Here is an 11,436-nt window from a genome sequence, read left to right as displayed (position 1 = left end):
GTCAATGCATTAAAGATTTCTAAGTTTGGTGTCTTGCATGTTTTCTTTGCATCAAAAATTTTTCAAAATTATGTTCTTGATGTTCATCATAATCTTCAAAGTGTTCTTGGTGTTCATCTTGACATTCATAGTATTCTTGCATGCATCTTGTGTTTTGATCCAAAATTTTCATGTTTTGGGTCATTTGTGTTTTTCTTTAAAAATTCAAAAATCAAAAAATATCTTTTCCTTATTTCCCTCCAAATTTTCGAAATTTTGGGTTGACTTGGTCAAAAATTTTTAAAAATTAGTTGTTTCTTACAAGTCAAGTCAAAATTTCAATTTTAAAAATCTTATCTTTTCAAAAATCTTTTTCAAAAATTATATCTTTTCATTTTTTTTTTCATTTTTCGAAAATTTCAAAAAAAAATCTTTTTTAAAATATTTTCAAAAACCTCTTTCTTATCTTTATATCATATTTTCGAAAATTAGCTAACAATTAATGTGATTAGTTCAAAAATTTGAAGTTTGTTACTTTCTTGTTACGAAAGGTTCAATCTTTAAATTCTAGAATCATATCTTGTAGTTTCTTGTTAGTGAAGTAAGTAATTTTAAAATTTTTGAATTAAATCTTTTTATCTTTTATTTTATCTTTTTCAAAAATTTTATCTTTTTCAAAATTTGATTTCAAAATATCTCATCTAACTTCTTATCTTCTTATCTTTTTCAAATTTGATTTTAATATCTTTTTCAATCAACTAACTAACTTTTTGTTTGTTTCCTATCTTTTTCAAAACCAACTAACTACTCTTCCCTCTCTAATTTTCGAAAATACTTCTCTCTTTTTCAAAAATTCTTTTTAATTGTTTTAAATTTTAATTTTAATCTTATTTTATCTTTAATTTTCGAAAATCACTAACCTCTTTTTCAAAAATTATTTTCGAAATTCTCCCTCTCTTTTCTTATTCTATTTATTTATTTAATTACTAACACTTCTCTTCACCCCTCTTCGCCTAATATCCGAATCCCCTCTTCTACTTTCTTCTCCCCTTTCTTTTTCTACTAACATAAAGGAATCTCTATACTGTGACATAGAGGATTCTTCTTTCTTTTCTTGTTTTTTTCTCTCTTTCATATGAGCAGGAACAAGGATAAAGGCACTCTTGTTGAAATTGATCCAGAACCTGAAAGGACTCTGAAGAGAAAATTAAGAGAAGCTAAACTACAACAAGCCAGAAACAACCTTTCAGAAATTTTCGAACAAGAGAAGGAGATGGCAGCCGAAAATAATAATAATGCAAGGAGAATGCTTGGTGACTTCACAAAGCCAACGTCCAAGTTTGATGGAAGAAGCATCTCCATTCCTGCCATTGGAGCCAACAACTTTGAGCTGAAACCTCAGCTAGTTGCCTTAATGCAACAAAACTGCAAGTTTTATGGACTTCCATCTGAAGATCCTTATCAGTTTTTAACTGAGTTCTTGCAGATCTGTGAGACTATAAAGACGAATGGAGTTGGTCCTAAAGTCTACAGACTCATGCTTTTCCCTTTTGCTGTAAGAGACAGAGCTAGAATATGGTTGGATTCACAACCTAAGGATAGCCTGGACTCCTGGGATAAGCTGGTCACTGCCTTCTTGGATAAATTCTTTCCTCCTCAAAAGCTGAGCAAGCTAAGAGTGGATGTTCAAATCTTTAAACAAAAAGATGGTGAATCCCTCTATGAAGCTTGGGAAAGATACAAGCAGCTGACCAAAAGATGTCCATCTGACATGTTTTCAGAATGGACCATATTGGATATATTCTATTATGGTCTATCTGAATTTTCGAAAATGTCATTGGACCATTCTGCAGGTGGATCTATTCACCTAAAGAAAATGCCTGAAGAGGCTCAAGAACTCATTGACATGGTTGCAAACAACCAATTCATGTACACCTCTGAGAGGAATTCCGTGAATAATGGGATACCTCAGAAGAAAGGAGTTCTTGAAATTGATGCTCTGAATGCCATATTGGCTCAAAACAAAGTGTTGGCTCAACAGGTCAACATGATCTCTCAAAGTCTGAATGGATGGCAACATGCATCCAACAGTACTAAAGAGGCAGCTTCTGAAAAAGCTTATGATCCTGAGAACCCTGCCATGGCAGAAGTTAATTACATGGGTGAACCTTATGGAAACACCTATAACTCATCATGTAGAAATCATCCAAATTTCTCATGGAAGGATCAACAAAAGCCTCAACAAGGCTTTAACAATGGTGGACGCAATAGGCTGAGCAATAGCAAGCCATATCCATCATCTTCTCAACAACAGACAGAGAATTCCGAACAAAACACTTCTAATTTAGCCAATATAGTCTCTGATCTGTCAAAGGCCACTTTCAGTTTCATGAATGAAACAAGATCCTCCATCAGAAATCTGGAGGCACAAGTGGGCCAGCTGAGTAAGAAAGTCATTGAAACTCCTCCCAGTATTCTTCCAAGCAATACAGAAGAGAATCCAAAAGGAGAGTGCAAGGCCATTGATGTGATCAATGTGGCCGAATGCACAAGGGAGGAGGAGGACGAAAATCCTAGTGAGGAAGACCTCCTGGGACGTCCTTCAAGCAAAAAGGAGTTTTCTATTAAGGATCCACAGGAATCTGAGGCTCATATAGAGACCATAGAGATTCCATTAAATCTCCTTCTGCCATTCATGAGCTCTGAAGACTATTCTTCCTCTGAAGAGGATGAAGATGTGACTGGAGAGCAAGTTGCTCAATACTTAGGAGTTATCATGAAGCTGAATGCCAAGTTGTTTGGTAATGAGACTTGGGAAAGTGAACCTCCCTTGCTCATTAGTGAACAAGATACTTGGATTCAGAAAACTCTACCTCAAAAGAAACAAGATCCTGGCAAGTTCTTAATACCTTGTACCATAGGCACCATGATCTTTGAAAAGGCTCTATGTGATCTGGGGTCAGGGATAAATCTTATGCCACTCTATGTAATGGAGAAGCTGGGGATCATTGAGGTACAACCTGCCTTGTTCTCATTACAATTGGCAGACAAGTCATTGAGACAAGCTTATGGAATAGTGGAGGACGTATTAGTAAAGGTTGAAGGCCTTTACATCCCTGCTGATTTCATAATCTTAGACACTGGGAAGGAGGAGGATGAATGCATCATCCTTGGAAGACCTTTCCTAGCCACATCAGAAGCTGTGATAGATGTCACCAGAGGTGAATTAGTCCTTCAATTGAATGGGGACTACCTTGTGTTTAAGGCACGAGGCCATCCCTCTGTGACAAAAGAGAGTAAGCATGAAGAGCTTCTCTCAGTTCAGAGTCAAGGAGAGCCCCCACAGTCAAACTCTAAGTTTGGTGTTGTGAGGCCACAACCAAACTCTAAGTTTGGTGTTAAGATCCCATATCCAAACTCTAAGTTTGGTGTTGGGACTATACAACATTGACCTGATCACCTTTGTGGCTCCATAAGAGCCACTGTCAAGCTATTGACATTAAAGAAGCGCTTGTTGGGAGGCAACCCAATTTTATTTATCTAATTTTTATTTTATTGTTATTTTATGTTTTATTAGGTACATGATCATGAGGAGTCATAAAAAAATCATAAAAATTAAAAATAGAATCAAAAATAGCAGAAGAAAAAATTCACACCCTGGAGGACGCACAGGCTGGTGTTCAACGCCAGTAAGATGCATCTAGCTGGCGTTCAACGCCAGAACAGAGCATCATTCTGGCGCTGAACGTCAGAAACAAGCAACATTCTAGCGCTGAACGCCAAGAATGTGCCTAGAGAAGAAAAGCTGGCGCTGAACGCCAGTAACAAGCATGAAACTGGCGTTCAATGCCAGAAACATGCTTTACATGGGCGTTGAACGCCCAGAACGTGCACCAATGGGCGTTTAAACGCCAGAATGGTGTGCAAAGGCATTTTACATGCCTATTTGGTGCAGGGATGGAATTCCTTGACACCTCAGGATCTGTGGACCCCACAGGATCACCTCAGGATCTGTGGACCCCACAGGATCCCCACCTACTATATTCCCACCTTACCTCCTAATCCTATTTTTGTGATTACTCTTCCCCATGTCACACTTCCCAACACTCTTCATCAATCACCTCAATTCCTCTTCCCAATCACCCCCTTCACCACTCACATCCATCCACTCTTCCCCATAAACCCCACCTACTTTCAAAAATTCAAAAACATTTTCCCACCCATTCCCACCCTTAATGGCCGAATACACACTACCCCATCTCCCTATATATACCCTTTCATTCTACTTCATTTTCACACAACACAACCCCCTCTTCTTCCCCTTGGCCGAACCTACATCTCTCCCTCTCTATCATATTCTCTTCTTCTTCTTCTTCTCTTCTTTCTTCTATTGCTCGAGGACGAGCAATATTTTAAGTTTGGTGTGTGGTCAAAGCACAATCTTTTTTGTTTTCCACTACCATTAATGGCACCTAAGGCCGGAGAATCCTCTAGAAAAGGAAAAGGGAAGACAAAAGCTTTCACCTCCGAGTCATGGGAGATGGAAAGATTCATCTCCAAGAGCCATCAAGACCACTTCTATGATGTTGTGGCAAAGAAGAAGGTGATCCCTGAGGTCCCTTTCAAGCTCAAGAAGAATGAGTATCCGGAGATCTGACATGAAATCCAAAGAAGAGGTTGGGAAGTCTTAACCAACCCCATGCAACAAGTCGGAATCTTAATGGTTCAAGAGTTCTATGCCAATGCATGGATCACTAGGAACCATGATCAAAGTATGAACCCAAATCCAAAGAATTATCTCACAATGGTTCGGGGGAAATACTTAGATTTTAGTCCGGAAAATGTGAGGTTGACGTTTCACTTGCCCATGATACAAGAAGATGAACGCCCCTACACTAGAAGGGTCAACTTTAATCAAAGGTTGGACCAAGTCCTAATAGACATATGTGTGGAAGGAGCTCAATGGAGAATAGACTCCAAAGGCAAGCCTGTTCAACTAAGAAGACTGGACCTCAATCCTGTGGCTAGAGGATGGTTGGAGTTCATTCAACGCTCCATCATTCCTACTAGCAACCGATCTGAAGTTACTGTGGATCAGGCCATCATGATTCATAGCATCATGATTGGAGAGGAAGTAGAAGTTCATGAGGTTATCTCCAATGAAATCTACAAAATAGCTGACAAGTCCTCCACCATGGCACGGCTAGCTTTTCCTCACCTTATTTGCCATCTATGTTACTCAGCTGGAGTTATCATAGAAGGAGACATCTCCATTGAAGAGGATAAGCCCATCACCAAGAAGAGGATGGAGCAAGCAAGAGAGATCCTTCACGGTTCTCAAAAGATGCATGAGGAAGCTCATCATCAACAAATCCCTGAGATGCCTCAAGGGATGCACTTTTCTCCCAACAACTATTGGGAGCAACTCAACACCTCCTTAGAAGATTTGAGCCACAATGTGGAACAATTAAGGGTGGAACATCATGAGCACTCCATCATTCTCCAAGAAATAAGAGAAGATCAAAGAGCAATGAGGGAGGAGCAACAAAGGCAAGGAAGGGACATAGAAGAGCTTAAGGACATTGTTGGTCCTTCAAGAAGAAGACGCCACTAAAGATGGATTCATTCCTTGTTCTTATTTCTTTCTGTTTTTCGGTTTTTAATGTTGTGTTTATCTATGTTTTGTGTCTTTATTTCATGATCATTAGTATGTAGTAACCATGTCTTAAAGCTATGAATAAATTCCATTAATCCTTCACCTCTCTTAAATGAAAAATGTTTTTAATTCAAAAGAACAAGAAGAACATGAATTTCGAATTTATCCATGAATTTAATTTAATTATATTGATGTGGTGACAATACTTTTTGTTTTCTGAATGAATGCTTGAACAGTGCATATTTTTGATCTTGTTGTTTATGAATGTTAAAATTGTTGGCTCTTGAAAGAATGATGAACAAAGAGAAATGTTATTGATGATCTGAAAAATTATGAAATTGATTATTGAAGCAAGAAAAAGCAGTGAAAAGTAAAAAGCTTGCGAAAAAAAATATAGGCGAAAAAAAATTAGAAAGAAAAAAAAAGAAAAAGCAAGCAGAAAAAGCCAATAGCCCTTAAAACCAAAAGGCAAGGGTAAAAAGGATCCAAGGCTTTGAGCATCAATGGATAGGAGGGCCCAAGGAAATAAAATCCAGGCCTAAGCGGCTAAATCAAGCTGTCCCTAACCATGTGCTTGTGTCATGAAGGTCCAAGTGAAAAGCTTGAGACTGAGTGGTTAAAGTCGTGATCCAAAGCAAGAGTGTGCTTAAGAGCTCTGGACACCTCTAACTGGGGACTCTAGCAAAGCTGAGTCACAATCTGAAAAGGTTCACCCAGTCATGTGTCTGTGGCATTTGTGTATCCGGTGGTAATACTGGAAAACAAAATGCTTAGGGCCACAGCCAAGACTCATAAGTAGCTGTGTTCAAGAATCAACATGCTTAACTAGGAAAGTCAATAACACTATCCGACATTCTAAGATCCTAGAGAAGCCAATCATTCTAAACTTCAAAGGAAAAAGTGAGATGCCAAAACTGTTCAGAAGCAAAAAGCTAAAAGTTCCGCTCATCTAATTAGAATTAATATTCATTGATATTTTGGAATTTATAGTATATTCTCTTCTTTTTATCCTAATTGATTTTTAGTTGCTTGGGGACAAGCAACAATTTAAGTTTCGTGTTGTGATGAGCGGATAATTTATACGCTTTTTGGCATTGTTTTTAGGTAGTTTTTAGTAAGTTCAAGCTACTTTTAGGGATGTTTTCATTAGTTTTTATGTTAAATTCACATTTCTGGACTTTACTATGAGTTTGTGTGTTTTTTTGTGATTTCAGGTAATTTCTGGCTGAAATTGAGGGACTTGAGCAAAACTCTGAAAAAGGCTGACAAAAGGACTGCTGATGCTGTTGGAATCTGACCTCCCTGTACTCAAAATAGATTTTCTGGAGCTACAGAACTCCAAATGGCGCGCTCTCAACGGCGTTGGAAATTAGACATCCAGGGCTTTCCAGAAATATATAATAGTCCATACTTTATTCGGAAATTGACGACGTAACTTGGCGTTGAACGCCTAGTACATGCTGCTGTCTGGAGTTAAACGCCAGAAACACGTCATGATCCGGAGTTGAACGCCCAAAACACGTTATAACTTGGAGTTCAACTCCAAGAAAAGCCTCAGCTCGTGGATAGATCAAGCTCAGCCCAAACATACACCAAGTGGGCCCCGGAAGTGGATTTATACATCAATTACTTACTCATGTAAACCCTAGTAGCTAGTCTAGTATAAATAGGATAAGTTATTATTGTATTAGACATCTTTTGACAGTTTAATCTTTTGACTATTCGGTCTCTTGATCATGGAGAGGGCTGGCCATTCGGCCATGCCTGAACCTTTTACTTATGTATTTTCAACAGTGGAGTTTCTGCACACCATAGATTAAGGGTGTGGAGCTCTGCTGTACCTCAAGTTTCAATACAATTATTATTACTTTCTATTCAATCCTCTTCTATCCTTATTCCAAGATATACGTTATACTTAACTTTGATGAATGTGATGATCCGTGACACTCATCATCATTCTCACCTATGAACGTACGTGACTGACAACCACTTCCGTTCTACTTTAGGCCGGGCGCATATCTCTTAGATTCCCCAACAGAATCTTCGTGGTATAAGCTAGATAGATGGCGGCATTCATGAGGATCCGGAAAGTCTAAACCTTGTCTATGGTATTCCGAGTAGGATTCTGGGATTGAATGACTGTGACGAACTTCAAACTCCTGAAGGCTGGGCGTGATGACAAGCGCAAAAAATCAAGGGATTCTATTCCATCCTGATTGAGAACCAACAGATGATTAGCCGTGCTGTGATAGAGCATAGGAACATTTTCACTGAGAGGATGGGATGTAGCCATTGACAACGGTGATGCCCTACATACAGCTTGCCATGGAAAGGAGTAAGAAGGATTGGATGAATGTAATAAGAAAGTAGAGATTCAAGAGGAGCACAGCATCTCCACACACCTATCTGAAATTCCCACTATTGATTTACATAAGTATTTCTATCCCTTTTTATTGTCTATTTATTATATTAATCAAATTTAAACTAATAATCCAATTATCCTTGAATCCGCCTGACTGAGATTTGCAAGGTGACCATAGCTTGCTTCATACCAACAATCACTGTGGGATCGACCCTTACTCACGTAAGGTTTATTACTTGGACGACCCAGTACACTTGCTGGTTAGTTGAACGTAGTTGTGATCATATATGCCAAAGAGCCATTAAATAAATCTCATGCAAATACAAAGAGGGCAATCACAATTTCATACACCAATATCCTTATCAAGAGGAACCACCTCCGCGTTATGAGCCCTTTCTCCCAACAAATGAACCCTCCTACCCACCCCAAACCTCCATGGAGAACATACTTACCTCTCTCATTGGTCTCACCTCTAAACTCCAAAATCTTATATCCCGCATGGACCAGCCCTCCACCCCCAATATTCAACCCTCAAGCTTCAGTGCACCACCACCCTCCGTGCAAGAATAGCCATATCCATCAATCCAAGAGCAACATGATCCCAATAATGCTATTGACATGGAACAAGAGAGAAGGGATCATCTTAGGGACGCAATCGCAATTGATCGGCTACACGCAACCTTATTTCCAAGGGAGCATGAGGAGGCCTAAAATGTGGAGGTAGGAGAGACCCTTGAAGATGAAGGAGTAGTTGAAGGGAGTTGTCATAGAAAGGAAATCATCAAGGAGGAGTACGCTTTTATACTAAAACAACTGGACAAAGCCGCAATAGTTAAAGAGGAAGTGGTTGACGACTTGGGAGATGCGGAACCTCCATTGGAAGGTCAAGTCATAGAGCCTCCTTCCAAGATGCTTGAAATTGATGTTGAGGAGGGTTTACAATCTCCAAAGCATATCATGGCTGAAGACCTTGAGGAGGTCGATCAAGGGATGGATTCAATCATTGATGAATCCTTATCTACAATTGAATCCCCCATTGGACTTGACATGGAGATTAAAGAAGAAGAAGCACAACCTCCCATGCCCTTGGTAAGCAATGAAGAAGAGATTGAATTGGAAGAAATCTACCAAGAGAAAGAAGTTGATATTGAAGAAGCTTGCAAAGAGGTGAAAGTTGTCAAAGAAGAGCACAAGGGAGTGGAGCTTGCAAGATCATTAGAGACACCTCTCCCAAGGCCATTACCGTCCAACACAACATTCAACTGGGTAAAATTCTTATCCTTGACCTTTACTTTCCCACTTGAATATGGGCTACTGGAGACGGATGGTCAACTTAGAGCTCTCTGTGGCTTTAAGAATAAGAGGGAGATAGTCAATGGGAAGAGTTGTCAAGCAAGGTTCAATATGGTTGTATGCTCCAAGTTGAAATGTAAAGGTTGGTGTAGGGCTCAATTGAATGGGTCTAGGATATTGTTTGGCTGCTTCAGTGAGAATTCAGACTGCTTGCCACCCGGATGGAACAATATTGCTCAACAAAACGACAGGTGCAAAAGCAAGGTTTGGGACCCCGAAATTCATTCCAGCAATCAATACTTTTGGGGCCTTGTCACTTGCTTTACCTTGCTTGAAGGCTCTTTATGCCTAGTTTGGGATACCGGAGGCTATTGAAAGTACAAACATTGGTGGGAATTCCTGGATCAGTTCAAGCACAAGCCACAATGACAAGGAGCTCACCAAATGTCCAACTTAAGGACAATAACTAAAAGTGCTAGGTGGGAGACAACCCACCATGGTATGATCGTCCCTTTTCATTCTTAGTTTTCTTCTATTTTATTTTTATTAGTGTTCATTCATTCTACATCTTCACATGCATTCTGCATTTAAAAAAAAAAGGGATCGACGCGCCAGCGCCTAGTGCGCGTCCGCATCCTTTGTGGATGCGACATGAGTTAGATTGAACAGAGAGTGGCGCGGGAGCTGGGCAAGAAATGTGCCTTAGGCACAATCCCGCCCACGCGCACGTGTACTGTACGCGTGCGCGCCGTTTCCACTTTTGGCGACCCACGCGTCCGCGCCATGGGAAAATCGGCGTAAAACCTTGTTTTGGCCGAAAGTAGTGCTGGCCTCGTGCTGGATTCGTGCTAGAGGAACCACCTCGATCATGCGTCCGCGCACTGGATGCTTACGCGTCCCTTCACTTTTGCGCGACCCACGCGTCCGCACGCAGTACGCGTGCGCGTCGCATGCACCGCCCAGTTCCGTCTTCTCACTTCTTTCTCCCTACCTCTTTCTTCTTCTTTTCTCACTTTCTTCTCCTCCCCTCTCATCCTTATTCCCCTTCCATCCTTCTATTTGTTACATTTGCATACTCACATTCATGGCATTTTACCTTCATTGTTTCTTCTCCTTCTTTTCTATATTTATTGTTCTCACATTGGTGTTAAAAATTTCCTTACTCAACTGTTGCATATTTCTTGCATTATTTTGGGTGCTCATTGAGTTGTTTACTATTTAGTTGACATGCCTTGTGCTTCTATTATTTTCTCACTTATATGTTGTAGCTATCATGTAGTTGAGAACTTTATTATTTGGCAATAGCCCACATATGTTTTCTTTCTTTTCATATCTTTGCTTGTTCTTTCCCTTTCTTTTTCTCTTCTTTTAGGATGGCCATCAAGATGGAAAATGAAAAGTTTCTAACTGGAGCAATAAATAAGTCTGCTGCACAATCTTTGGAGATAAGCACTTGTTGAAGCAACCCGCCCACTTGTGCATCTCAGCATGCACCGAGGATGCTGCAATCTTTAAGTTTGGGGAGGTCGATACTGACTTCCGCAGGTTTGTTAGTTTCTTCTCAACACCAATTTTTATTTTTCTTTGTTAGTTCATTGTTGCATTTGCATGTTTGATTGCATGTTTGTTTGATTTTTTATATATTTTTCCATTACTTGGTTGAAATAATGAATTCTTCTTCAAGAAACTTCTTATAGCATTTCACTAATTTGAATAAAATTTTTGTTAAACTTGTTTGAAGAAATATTATATTGGAACATAGTTTAGAACTCGAACACACAAAACCAGTGAGATTTTGAGCCTAATTAATTGGTTGCATTTTATCAACCAATATTTTGTTTCGGTGTGTGTTGTTCTCTCTAAAATTGTGATCTATATCTTGCTTAATTCTATATTTCCATGGTTTGATGTATGCATGCACTTATATGATTGAGACCTTTATTTCTATGAGCTTACATACCCATATGGCCTTACCCTTTCATTATCCCTTGCAAACCAATCTTGAGCCTATTTTACCCCATTTATTCCTTACTTTAACACATTACTAACTCTAAGCAGAAAACAATAATGTCCCTAATTTGAATCTTTGGTTAGCTTAGACTAGTGAGAGTGCTCACGAATTAAGTGTGGGAAAATTGGATTTGAA

General features: G+C 39.4%; 1 non-coding gene across 1 annotated transcript; it reads right to left on the bottom strand.

The window, feature by feature from the left end:
* Positions 1-1,648: 1,648 nt before the first annotated feature.
* Positions 1,649-1,752, bottom strand: LOC112793188 (small nucleolar RNA R71). The gene has a single exon (XR_003197894.1). It is a non-coding gene; the product is annotated as a small nucleolar RNA R71 (small nucleolar RNA).
* Between the last annotated feature and the right edge of the window lie 9,684 nt (positions 1,753-11,436).

Source organism: Arachis hypogaea, chromosome 3 (assembly GCF_003086295.3).
Source record: "Arachis hypogaea cultivar Tifrunner chromosome 3, arahy.Tifrunner.gnm2.J5K5, whole genome shotgun sequence".
NCBI lineage: Eukaryota > Viridiplantae > Streptophyta > Magnoliopsida > Fabales > Fabaceae > Arachis > Arachis hypogaea.
The sequence above is the reverse complement of the archived record's forward strand: the minus strand, read 5'-3'. Positions and strand labels throughout refer to the sequence as shown.